Raw genomic sequence first — 12073 nt, 5'->3', positions numbered from 1 at the left:
GAGACTGGAATAGAAGGGAGAACCGATAGAGGTACTCCAGGTACCCTCCGCCACACACCGTCAGGTGGCTTGCGGAGTATGGATGTAGATGTAGATGTAGATCAAAGGCCTTACTGGAAACCGCGCTCCAATACATAGCGCAGTCTCCATTGTACGCTTTCCTTGCTACCCGCCACAGGTCTGTGCGTCGTGGCGTAGGGAATAGTTAAACTTCGGGGCCACATTACATGTCAGTTCTCATATTGTGCTCTTGTCACAGCTGACATACCTTTTAGGCATCAAATCGATTTATAAGAAGTTTACACTATCGGCTCTGCCGTAGCAGTCTGCAGTCCGCACTGTCGCTTGATAAACAAAGTAAGAGCCTACGGAATATCAGACCAGCTGTGTGGTTGGATTGAAGAGTTTTTAGCAATCAGAACTCAGCATGTTGTTGTCAATGGAGAGACTTCTACAGACGTTAAAGTAACCTCTGGCGTGCCACAGGGGAGTGTTATGGGACCATTGCTTTTCACAATATATATAAATGACCTAGTAGATAGTGTCGGAAGTTCCATGCGGCTTTTCGCGGATGATGCTGTAGTATACAGAGAAGTTGCAGCATTAGAAAATTGTAGCGAAATGCAGGAAGATCTGCAGCGGATAGGCACTTGGTGCAGGGAGTGGCAACTGACCCTTAACATAGACAAATATAATGTATTGCGAATACATAGAAAGAAGGATCCTTTATTGTATGATTATATGATAACGGAACAAACACTGGTAGCAGTTACTTCTGTAAAATATCTGGGAGTATGCGTGCGGGACAATTTGAAGTGGATTGATCATATAAAATTAATTGTTGGTAAGGCGGATACCAGGTTGAGATTCATTGGGAGAGTCTGTAGAAAATGTAGTCCATCAACAAAGGAGGTGCCTTACAAAACACTCGTTCGACCTATACTTGAGTATTGCTCATCAGTGTGGGATCCGTACCAGGTCGGATTGACGGAGGAGATAGAGAAGATCCACAGAAGAGCGGCGCGTTTCGTCACAGGGTTATTTGGTAACCGTGATAGCGTTACGATGATGTTTAGCAAACTCAAGTGGCAGACTCTGCAAGAGAGGCGCTCTGCATCGCGGTGTAGCTTGTTGTCCAGGTTTCGAGAGGGTGCGTTTGTGGATGAGGTATCGAATATATTGCTTCCCCCTACTTATACCTGCCGAGGAGATCACGAATGTAAAATTAGAGAGAGTCGAGCGCGCACGGAGGTTTTCCGGCAGTCGTTGTTCCCGCGAACCATACGCGACTGGAACAGGAAAGGGAGGTAATGACAGTGGCACGTAAAGTGCCCTCCGCCACACGCCGTTGGGTGGCTTGTGGAGTATAAATGTAGGTGTAGATGTAGATATGTAGTTCCCAGGACCCTGCGTCCTCTAGATAGACCAGTAAGTTTTGTAATAACTTTCAAAAATATTGAAATGTGTGTGAAATCTTATGGGGCTTAACTACTAAGGTCATCAGTCCCTAAGCTTACGCACTACTTAACGTAAATTATCCTAACGACAAACACACACACCCATGCCCGAGGGAGGACTCGAACCTCCGCCAGGAGTAATAACTTTCAGAGGACACAGTCCTTATCAGTGCTCTCCACCTCCTCCAGCATTATTAGTAATTTTATTTTTCTATCAGCATTCTGTTTAGCTGCACAAGTTTTTACATGTGGTCTGTATGCTGGTACGACACGGGATAGAATAACAGAACCAGCTGACCCAGTGGTTAGTCCACTCGACTCACGTTCAGGAGAAGCTGCTGTAACACCCCTTTTGTTGCTTTTATCTTTTTATATCGACGTGAAGTTGGATTGCTTTGGCCTCGGCCATCGGTCTATCAAAGTGAAGAGTGTTAACGGTAGGGAATCACGCGTCATAGGCATTCCTACTGACCTAGTGAAACGCGATCCTCCCACTACAGTTAGTGGTCCTATTACTTCGATAATAGCCGGCCGGAGTGGCCGTGCGGTTCTGGGCGCTGCAGTCTGGAGCCGAGCGACCGCTACGGTCGCAGGTGCGAATCCTGCCTCGGGCATGGATGTGTGTGATGTTCTTAGGTTAGTTAGGTTTAATTAGTTTTAAGTTCTAGGCGACTGATGACCTCAGAAGTTAAGTCGCATAGTGCTCAGAGCCATTGAACTTCGATAATAAACGAAGTTATGAATGGTTCGTCTGAAATGACGCGATTCTAGAGTCAATCATTCCGTAAAAAGAAAACAACTTAAATCCCTATCGCCTAGCTTACTCGCTCACAATAATGATTTGGAGGTAGCGATTATTTTACTATCTGCTCAGTTTGATTTAACTTGAGAAAACTGCTGTTTTCATACGGAATGATTTATTTGCATTTTTTATCTCGTCCCACTCAGGAAAGGTGTTACCCCTGCTGCTGCTGCCAGCAGCCTTAGTGGCTGCTTTTACGTCACTCTACTAGGAAATTTACTCTTGGACGCGTAAAAAATAAATCTTTAACTGGTACTGACGTTCAGGGTCGCGCTCGTGTGTTGCTGCCGCAGGTGTGCAGTAATGAATAAACGTGCGATCAATTACATGCTGTATACAGATTTCTTGTGAGTTCACTACACTGATAAGGCGAATTCTGTAGAAAGGGCATGGCCGATTTCCTCTGCCTCTTTGTCCTTTCCGAGGATTTGCTGCGCCTCTAAAGACGTGGACATCGCTGGGACGTTAATTTCTAATCTCGCTTCTCGCATGCTCCATACACTCGTAGTAGACCTGTGACTGTTGTCAGAGATGAACGTGACAACTTGCACTCGTTGACACTATGCAGCCTCTAAACATTTTCAAAGCTGTTATAGAAGAGGGGAGAAATACGAGGGCTATTCGGAAAGTAAGGAACGATAGCTCGCGAAATGGAAGCCACAGTGAAAATCAAAACTGTTTTATTTGCAACGGTTAGCTACACCTTCAGATATTTCTCTACACAGTCGCTGCTCATACTTAAGACATCTGTCGTAGTGTTGTACCAACTTTTCAATTACCTCGTTATAGAAGACAGCCGCCAGTGCTTTTCAAGAATTTTCTATTCTGAACTGCAGCTCGTTGTCTGTGTCAAAATATTGTCTTAATAGCCAGCAGGTCCTTTGAGCGGAAATGAACCTCAGGGGTAGCTAATTACGGGCTGTATAGTGGGTGATCAAACACTTCCCATCGAAAACACTGCAGGAGCATCTTCATTGCCCCTGCAGAGTGCGGCTGAGAATTGTCATGTAGAACGAACCGTATGACAGTTATGTTATGTGGATTACATAGCTTCAGGCGAAATCTTTCGCCAGGCCCTCATACTTGGCGGGAGATGCTAATTTTTAGCCATCTTTACGTTCTCACTGTGAGCTCAGAACTGAACAGAGCGACATGATGCGATCGATGGGCGTACTAGACACAGTGTCTAACGCATCTGTGCAAAGCTTCATCAGATTTTCACTGTTTTTTTTCATTTCGCGACCGATCGTTCCTTACTTTCCGAATAACCCTCGTAAAATAAAACTTGAGCAAGTTTCAGAGAAGTCAAAAGTTTCGGAAAAGAAATGCTCATCTGCCGTGTTTACGTAATATACACCACGTCATGCTACATCAGGCCGAAGGCCGTTTTTTGGGGAAAAAAGTGATATCCCCACCATCTGTTCACCAAATCTTGGACTTATTAAATTTGCAGAAGTTCCGGAAAACTAAACAACGGATCTAAATGGGTAATGTTTAGTTCTGCAGCATAGCTTATAAGCATTGAACCTGCACATGTGAAGCAATCCTTCGAATTTTACAACGGACCAACCGTTTCCATACAGGATTTATTGGCGAATTTGGTAAACCTGTGTGTAGTTCTCAATTCAGTGTTGCATTAATGGACCAAGTAGTAAAAAAGTCTGCTATTGGTCAGAGAGCAACCATTCTGTCCTGTATCCAGACCTAACAGTTTTTAAAACGATACATAGCTCTCTGTTACGAAAATTATGCTTTGCAGAGTGTGTTTTTGAGACCAGTCAAGTAGTAGCTCATGGAATGCATAGGAGATGTCGTCAACGAAAGGGTACCGCAGAAGTATCGTAGTAACGAAGTATTATTGAACCGGCATGAAAACTGAACATTTCTTAATGTTATACTGAAAAGCGTCGTAATTGTTTTAAAAGACGTACGGAAACATGTGTGTGACGTTGCGTCTCTGGCAATAATGGAATTCTGATTGAGTACCAAACAAAAAGAAAGGGACAGAAGATTATTATTACTCGTACGAATTATAAAAAAAATTAATTCTCTATTATCTGGCTGAGAGCTAAAAAAATTCCCTAACGTCTCCTAACAACTGTTCTGCAATGCTCCTGTGCGCAACAGACATTTTACCTCGTCTTGCTGCTGCAGTTGGGTGATCAGCAACACGCTAAAATATTTCAAGAGCAATACTGCGATGCATGCAGAGTGCAATGCATGGACTAATTGCAACAACTACTGCCAAATTTTAATATATAGAAATTGAATGATCAGGAGGGGTTTGGTCAACTAGCCTTAAACGGTGTAAAAAAATGAAAGAAACCAATGAAGTCTCTTATAATTGCAATATATTCTTCAAACACTGACAAACTTTACACAGACCTATAATTAGTCCACAATGCCTATACTCAATAAACACGTTTCTGACCTCAACAAAGATGCAATTATTACTCATGAGGAAACTCTTCCGTTTGGACTTGAAAGCGCCTGGATTACTACTCAGATTTTTGAATTCTTGTGGAAGCTTATTCAAAATGGATGCAGGAGTATACTGCACAACTTTCTGCACAAGAGTCAAGGAAGTGCGATCCAAATGCAGATTGGATTTCTGCTTAGTATTAACTGAGTGAAAGCTGCTAATTCTTGGGAATAAGCCTTTATTGTTAACAAGGAACGACAGTAAAGAATATACAGGTGAGTCACTAACTATTGCCACCTAGAATAACTCTGAAAGTATGATAGTAGGTGAAAAGTTTATGGGACAAATGTTGCATGGGACAACGGAGGCCATAAAATGACGTTGGTTTTTTGTTGCTAGGTGATGCCACGTCAGAGATATGAACTTTTTTTTTTTAATGGGATGCTGTAGTTTGTTACTTATTTTCTGGTAACAGCTATCGAGACGAATCCAATGACGTGTGACAGTAAGGTCTTTGAAGGTCAACGAAGGTCACAAAGGTGGCATGAACGTCCATTTACAGAAGGTGTTCGAAGTGATGACCATTGATATCAATGCAGTGTTGCAATCTTCTTATCATGGATTGAGTGGTATTCCTTATCACTTCGCCACTTATCGAAGCACATGCTCTGACAATTTGGCCGTGCGGTTCTAGGCGCTACAGTCTGGAGCCGAGCGACCGCTGCGTCGCAGGTTCGAATCCTGCCTCGGGCATGGATGTGTGTGATGTCCTTAGGTTAGTTAGGTTTAATTAGTTCTAAGTTCTAGGCGACTGATGACCTCAGAAGTTAAGTCGCATAGTGCTCAGAGCCATTTGAACCATTTGCTCTGACAATTCTCTCGCATGCCGTGCAAATAGTAAATATTCGCCGAATACGGCGTATTCATATAACGTGCCATTGATATGTAAACACCATTCGACGGTTTCGCAATACAACACTAATAGGAACGGTAAGACTATTATCGTCAAATCATCCGAATGTGAATGATAACGGTAAATACCAACGAAATTCAGCTAGAGCTAGAGACTTATACGCTGAAAGATATCATCAACGTACTCACCATACAGGTCACACATTTAAATGCGTGTATGATAAATTGAGAACAACTGAATCTTTAACGCATCGGATACATATCCGGCAAAGGACAGTTGCTAACAAGGAAACGGAAATTGGTACTCTTGCCACTGTGGTTCGAGATCCTTATGTTAGTTTGCGTCAAGTCGCAAGGGAATCTCCCATTAGCCAGAGTAGTGTTGTACATGTTTTGCATCGCCATAAATATCATCCTTACCACATCAGACTCCAACATGAATTAACTGGTACGGATTGTATGCGTCGCATTGAATTCTGCCGATGGGCTCAACTTCAGATTCAGAGGGATGACACATTTATTAATTTGATTTTATTTACTGACGAGGCTACATTCTCGAACCGTGGAAATGTTAATTTTCATAACATGCATTACTGGGCAACTGCAAATCAATGTTGGCTGCGGCAAGTTGCACACCAAATGTGGTCGGTGAATGTATGGTGTGGGATTCTGGAGAACAGAATTATAGGCCCCTATTTCATCGAAGGAAATCTTAATGTTAGGAAGTACACCACAATACTGCAAGAAACATTACATCTGTTATTGGAAGAAATACCTTCAGGAACAAGGAACAGAATGTAGTATCAACACGATGGGCATCCGGCACATTTTTCGCTGACGGCTAGAAATGAGTTGCAGAAACAATCCCCAAATCGTTGGATCGGACGCGGAGGAGATGTGTCGCGACCAGCTCGTTCGCTAGACGTGACGCCTCTGGATTTTTTCTTGTGGGGATTCGTAAAAGACATGGTTTATAGAGACGTTCCAAGAAAATTGTCAGAGCATGTGCTTCGATAAGTGCCGATGTGATAAGGAATACCACTCAATCCATGATGAGAAGATTGCAGCAATGCGTTGATACCAATGGTCATCACTTCGAAAACCTTCTGTAAATGGACGCTCATGCCACCTTTGTGACCTTCGTTGACCTTCAAAGACCTTACTGTTACACATCATTGGATTCGTCTCGATAGCCGCTATCAGGAAATAAGTACCAAACTACTGCATCCCATGTAGAAAAACAAAGTTGACCTTCATATCTCTGAAGCGACCTACAGGCGCTGATGACCGCGCAGTTGAACGCCCCACAAACTAAAGATCATCATCGTCATCATGTCCGCCCCTGGTAGCTGAGTGGTCAGCGCGACGGAATGTCATACCTAACGGCCCGGTTTCGATTCCCGGTTGGGTCGGAGACTTTCTCCGCTCAGGGACTGGATGTTGTGTTGTCCTTATCGTCATCATTTCATCCCCATCGACAAGCAAGTCGCCGAAGTGACGTCAACTCGAAAGATTTGCACCAGGCGAACGGTCTACCCGACGGGAGGCCCTCACCACACGACATTATTATTATTATTTATCGACATCATGAAGCGACCCCACCTAGCAACAAAAAACCAACGTCATATTATGGCCCATGCAACTTTTGTTCCACAAACTTCTCAGCTGCTATCATACTCTCAGAGTTATTCTTGTTGGCAATAGTTAGGACTGACCCTGTATATATTGAGAGACCAGTGTCAGAATACTCAGACTAGTGAACAGGGGTTGACAAAAGGTTCGCGAACTTACACCATTTATTGCGCGAGTTGCCCATTTCTGAGCCAAACATATCCTTCGAGAATGGGAAGAATTACCCCAAAATATAATACCATACGACATAAGCGAATGAAAGTAAGCAAAGTAGACTAATTTTCGTGTCGAACGATCATTTACTTCAGTTAACGTCCGAATAGTGAAAATGGCAGCATTACGTCTTTGAACAAGATCCTCAACGTGGGCTTTCCACTACAGTTTACTATCTATCTGAACACCTAGAAATTTCAACTGTTCCATTTCACTAATCATGTGCCCTTTCTATGAAATTAAAACATCGGGTTTTGTTGACCTGTGTGTTAGAAACTGTGTCTTACTGTGTTTATTTTCTAGAAGCCATGAACTTATGTCATGAACTGCACTATTTAAATAAAGCCAATGTTTCACACAATATCGTTCACTACCAAGCTAGTGTCATCGGCAAACAGAAATATTTTACAGTTATCTGTAATATTACGGGGCATATCATTTATATAAATATGAAACAGGAATGGCCCTAATGGCCCTAACACTGATCCCTGGGGCACCCCCCATTTGACAGTGCCCCACTCAGACCCTACATCACAGCCATTCTCAACATTGTGAACAATGACCTTTTCCCATTTGTTGTTAAAGTAAGAGGTGAACCAGTTGTGAGCTACTCCCCGTATTCCATAGTGGCCCAACTTCTGGAGCAATGTTTTGTGATAAACACAATCAAACGTCTTAGTTAAATAAAAAAACCCTATCTTCCGAAAACTTTTGTTTAATCCATCCAGTACCTCACAGAGAAAAGAGAATATAGCATATTCAGTTGTTAAACCACTTCTACAGCCGAATTGTACATTTGATAGCAAATTATGTGATATAAAATGATCGATTATCCTTACATATGCAGCCTTTTCAATAACTTTATCAAACACTGATGGCATAGAAATAGGTATAAAATTGTCTACATTATCCCTTTACCTTTTTATAAAGCGGCTTCACTTCGGAGTACTTCATTCGTTCAGTAAACTGACCATTCTTAAAGGAAAAATTATTAATATGGCTAAGTACAGAGCTAACATGTGCATCACAGTACTTTTATATTCTTCAAGGCACTCCATCATATCCTTGAGAGTCCTTAGTCTTCAGCAATTTAATTATGTCGTACACTGTATTATTGAGGACAACAAGAACTGTCTCCCGCCTATTGGGAGAAGCTAGTATCACTAGAAGCTTACCATGAAGTGGCGTAAAAATGATGTCACTCGATGCGCCCACCAAAGTCTATAGCACTCGACGTATGAAAAATATGGGAGATGCCATATTGGATTTCGTCGCATTTTGTTCTTTTTGTTTTATAGCGTAAGTGTTATGACAGTATGCTGTTTAAAGGCAACGGCGCATCGTAGATTCATCACAAACACGTCACTCGTGGTATGATTTGTTATAATGAAATGTCAGTTAACGACCCACCGGCGGTAAAAACCTTGACGGGATCATAAAATAACAGACACTGTTGTTGAATGTTGTATGTGTTCACCGTGGTCCAGAGTATACCAGTGAACCCCCATTTCCTTAAATAATGGAACTCGCTAATATAAAACAGCTTAAAACTTGTGATTACTTTACAGATGAGTTACTGTGTTTAATATTTGGCTTTAAGCATGTAAGCGATGTAAAGTTTAGAAAAGGTTTGAAATTATGTTTAAAGTGTGTTGGAAATCGCTAAGTGCTCTAATTACCAAACACTGGATGAGAATAGTTTAGGTAACTTGCGCTCCGCTTTTAATCAAAAGCTAGTTTTTCACGCGTCTCACTGTCTATGACTACATATTTGTTGAATTATGTGTCATACAATTATACAGGGTAATTTTTTCCGCCGTGTACAAAATCTAGGGATTGATCGATGAGAGAATACGGAACAAAAAAGGCCTGATGAACGTATGTCCGGAAATGCATGGTTTCCATGCTAGAGGCCATTTATTCAGTCATACTTTGTTGCAGAGACTGCACAATGCAGCCACAGTTAAAGCATGCATGGTTTTCTCCTAGAGGGTGGCACTGTTCCTCATACGGCATGCCCTAGAGCCCTCTCCAGCCACAGTAATTGGTAACGTTGTGTCCGATTCAATTCTCTTGCTGACTCACGTTGTAGTGGATGTGGTACAGTGTTATACACAATGGTTCTGTATTCGAATCGAGAGCTTGCCGGTATGATGTTTACTTATGGAATGGCAAATGGCAACGGGCGGCAGGCAGCAAGGTTGTGTCAGGGGACCTATCCCCGCCGACAATAGCCACACCACAGCATTCAATGTTTGCAACAGTGATTCGCTATTTGTCTGGAACAGGGTAGTTTCAGGAAGCAAGAAATCATGATGGACGTGCCCGAAACGTTCGGACACCAGGCTGGGAAGAAAATGTTAACAATATGGAAGGCGACCGCCGTGTCAGTGCCAGGTAGTTGGCCCGCCAGTACAGGGTAAGCCAGGCGACCGTGTGGAACATTCTCCATGACAATTGTGGTGTCACCGCCAGACACCACACTTGCTAGGTGGTAGCCATTAAATCGGCCGCGGTCCGTTAGTATACGTCGGACCCGCGTGTCGCCACTATCAGTGATTGCACACCGAGCGCCGCCACACGGCAGGTCTAGAGAGACTCCCTAGCACTCGCCCCAGTTGTACAGCCGACTTTGCTAGCGATGGTTCACTGTCTGCATACGCTCTCATTTGCCGAGACGACAGTTTAGCATAGCCTGCAGCTACGTCATTTACTACGACCTAGCAAGGTGCCCTATTCAGTAATTAGAATGAATTCTGAACAGACAATATTGTGAATCATGTACCGTCAAGAGCGACGTTCATCATTAATGGATTGAAGTTAAGCATCAAACTAATTACGTCCGCTTTCTGAATTCTAATTCCTTGTCATGTTCCAGACCTCACGTCAGTATAGTTCTTCCAACCTCACGCCAGCCTCCGTGAGCTAAAATGCGTGCATTTCGGCCTCCTCTAGTAACACGGTGTTAGCTCTTCTGCCAACACAACAATTATTACCCTTGTCACTTACAGAGTGCGCAGGCCTTACTAGCGACAGACTTTCCACATCGAGAGCAGTTTTATCACTGATTTCTTCACCAGGAAACCACGACTCTGGGATTTGTATCACCTATCCTGCTCACAGATGAGGCCACCTTTACGTGGAGTGATATCTTCAACTTTCATAACAGCCATCTGTGGGCTAGTATGCAGAACCCCAGTGGTATGGTGACAGCGAATCATCAGCATCGGTGCAGCCGGAATGTGTGAGCCGGGACGATTACCGACCGAATTTTGCGACCAACCTTCCTTCCATGTGGCCTAGCAGGCCGGAACTGTCGGCGTTTCTTGCGGGTGGCTCTGCCTCCCCTGCTGGAAGAAGCGCCATTGATGATTCGAGGGGTTATGTGGCTGCTACATAATGGTGCTCGAGCCCACTTCACCGTTGCCGTCCGGATGCAGCTCTATCGTGTCTTTCCTGATCGATGGATCTGATGAGGTGGACCATTTGCATGGCCTGCTCGTTCACCAGATTTCAACCCGTGCGATTTCTGGTTATGGAGCCATTTCAAAAGTATCGTGCATGCAGAGCGTGCATGTGGAGACTGGAGCAGCGTATTCATGCTGCCTTTGACACTGTTCGGATACAGCCTGGCCGATGTGGACTACGGCGCCCATACGCATGCGTTGAGGCACATTAAAACCATTTTCAGCACATACTGTGACTGCGACTACACGCTGCAGCGCGTATTAGACCGCAGTCTCTGTGACAGTGTATTATTGAATAAATGGGCCCTAGCATGGAAACCATGCATTTTCGGACGAAAGTTCACTAAACCTTTTCTGTTCCGTATCCTCTCATCGATCAATCCCTTGAGTTCGTACACGATGGAAAAAATCACCCTGTATAGTTGGTTGGTGATTTCGGGGAAGGAGACCAGACGGCGAAGTCATCGGTCTCATCGGATTAGGGAAGGACGGGGAAGGAAGTCGGCCGTGCCCTTTGAAAGGAACCATCCCGGCATTTGCCTGGAGCGATTTAGGGAAATCACGGAAAACCTAAATCAGGATGGCCGGACGCGGGATTGAACCGTCGTCCTCCCGAATGCGAGTCCAGTGTCTAACCACTGCGCCACCTCTCTCGGTCACCCTGTATAATTTTGCAGTTCATTCGGTAGTATATGTCGATACTGTCTGAAAAATGTGTTGCGAATAGTATTTTTACTAAAAAAAAAATAACAATATAAAACGTAATGCCTGATGCGGCAGTCTTAACTGCATGAACAGTGAAAATGCAGCAACGATAAAAATTTTACCTTTCATCATTCTGTTGTGAGAAAAGGTGTGAAATTACATGATAAAATATTGCAACTCACCAAGAGCTCTCATTCGCAGATACTGGATGAATAAAATCTTCGTATTTGCGTGTAGTGATTTACGCTGCCGCAAGATGTATGCACTGTTCCTAGCTGCAATTCTTGTCACATAAACGTAATATTATACCTGTTAATGAGTAAATTATGACGGCATTTTAAATTTTCGCGGTTCGGTCAATAATTATGCAAAATATTGAAATCAAATATTTGTTGCTCGTGGAAACCTGCAACTTGTTCCAGGTCCCGGAACAGTTGCATAGTAATATAGCTTCTCCAATATT

General features: G+C 43.4%; 1 protein-coding gene across 5 annotated transcripts in view; it reads left to right on the top strand.

The window, feature by feature from the left end:
• The window catches only part of LOC124555163 (ankyrin-3-like), a 904646-nt gene that overhangs the window by 298013 nt on the left and 594560 nt on the right, over window positions 1–12073 (top strand). The window lies entirely within an intron of this gene.

This window comes from Schistocerca americana, chromosome X, assembly GCF_021461395.2.
Source record: "Schistocerca americana isolate TAMUIC-IGC-003095 chromosome X, iqSchAmer2.1, whole genome shotgun sequence".
NCBI lineage: Eukaryota > Metazoa > Arthropoda > Insecta > Orthoptera > Acrididae > Schistocerca > Schistocerca americana.
The sequence above is the reverse complement of the archived record's forward strand: the minus strand, read 5'-3'. Positions and strand labels throughout refer to the sequence as shown.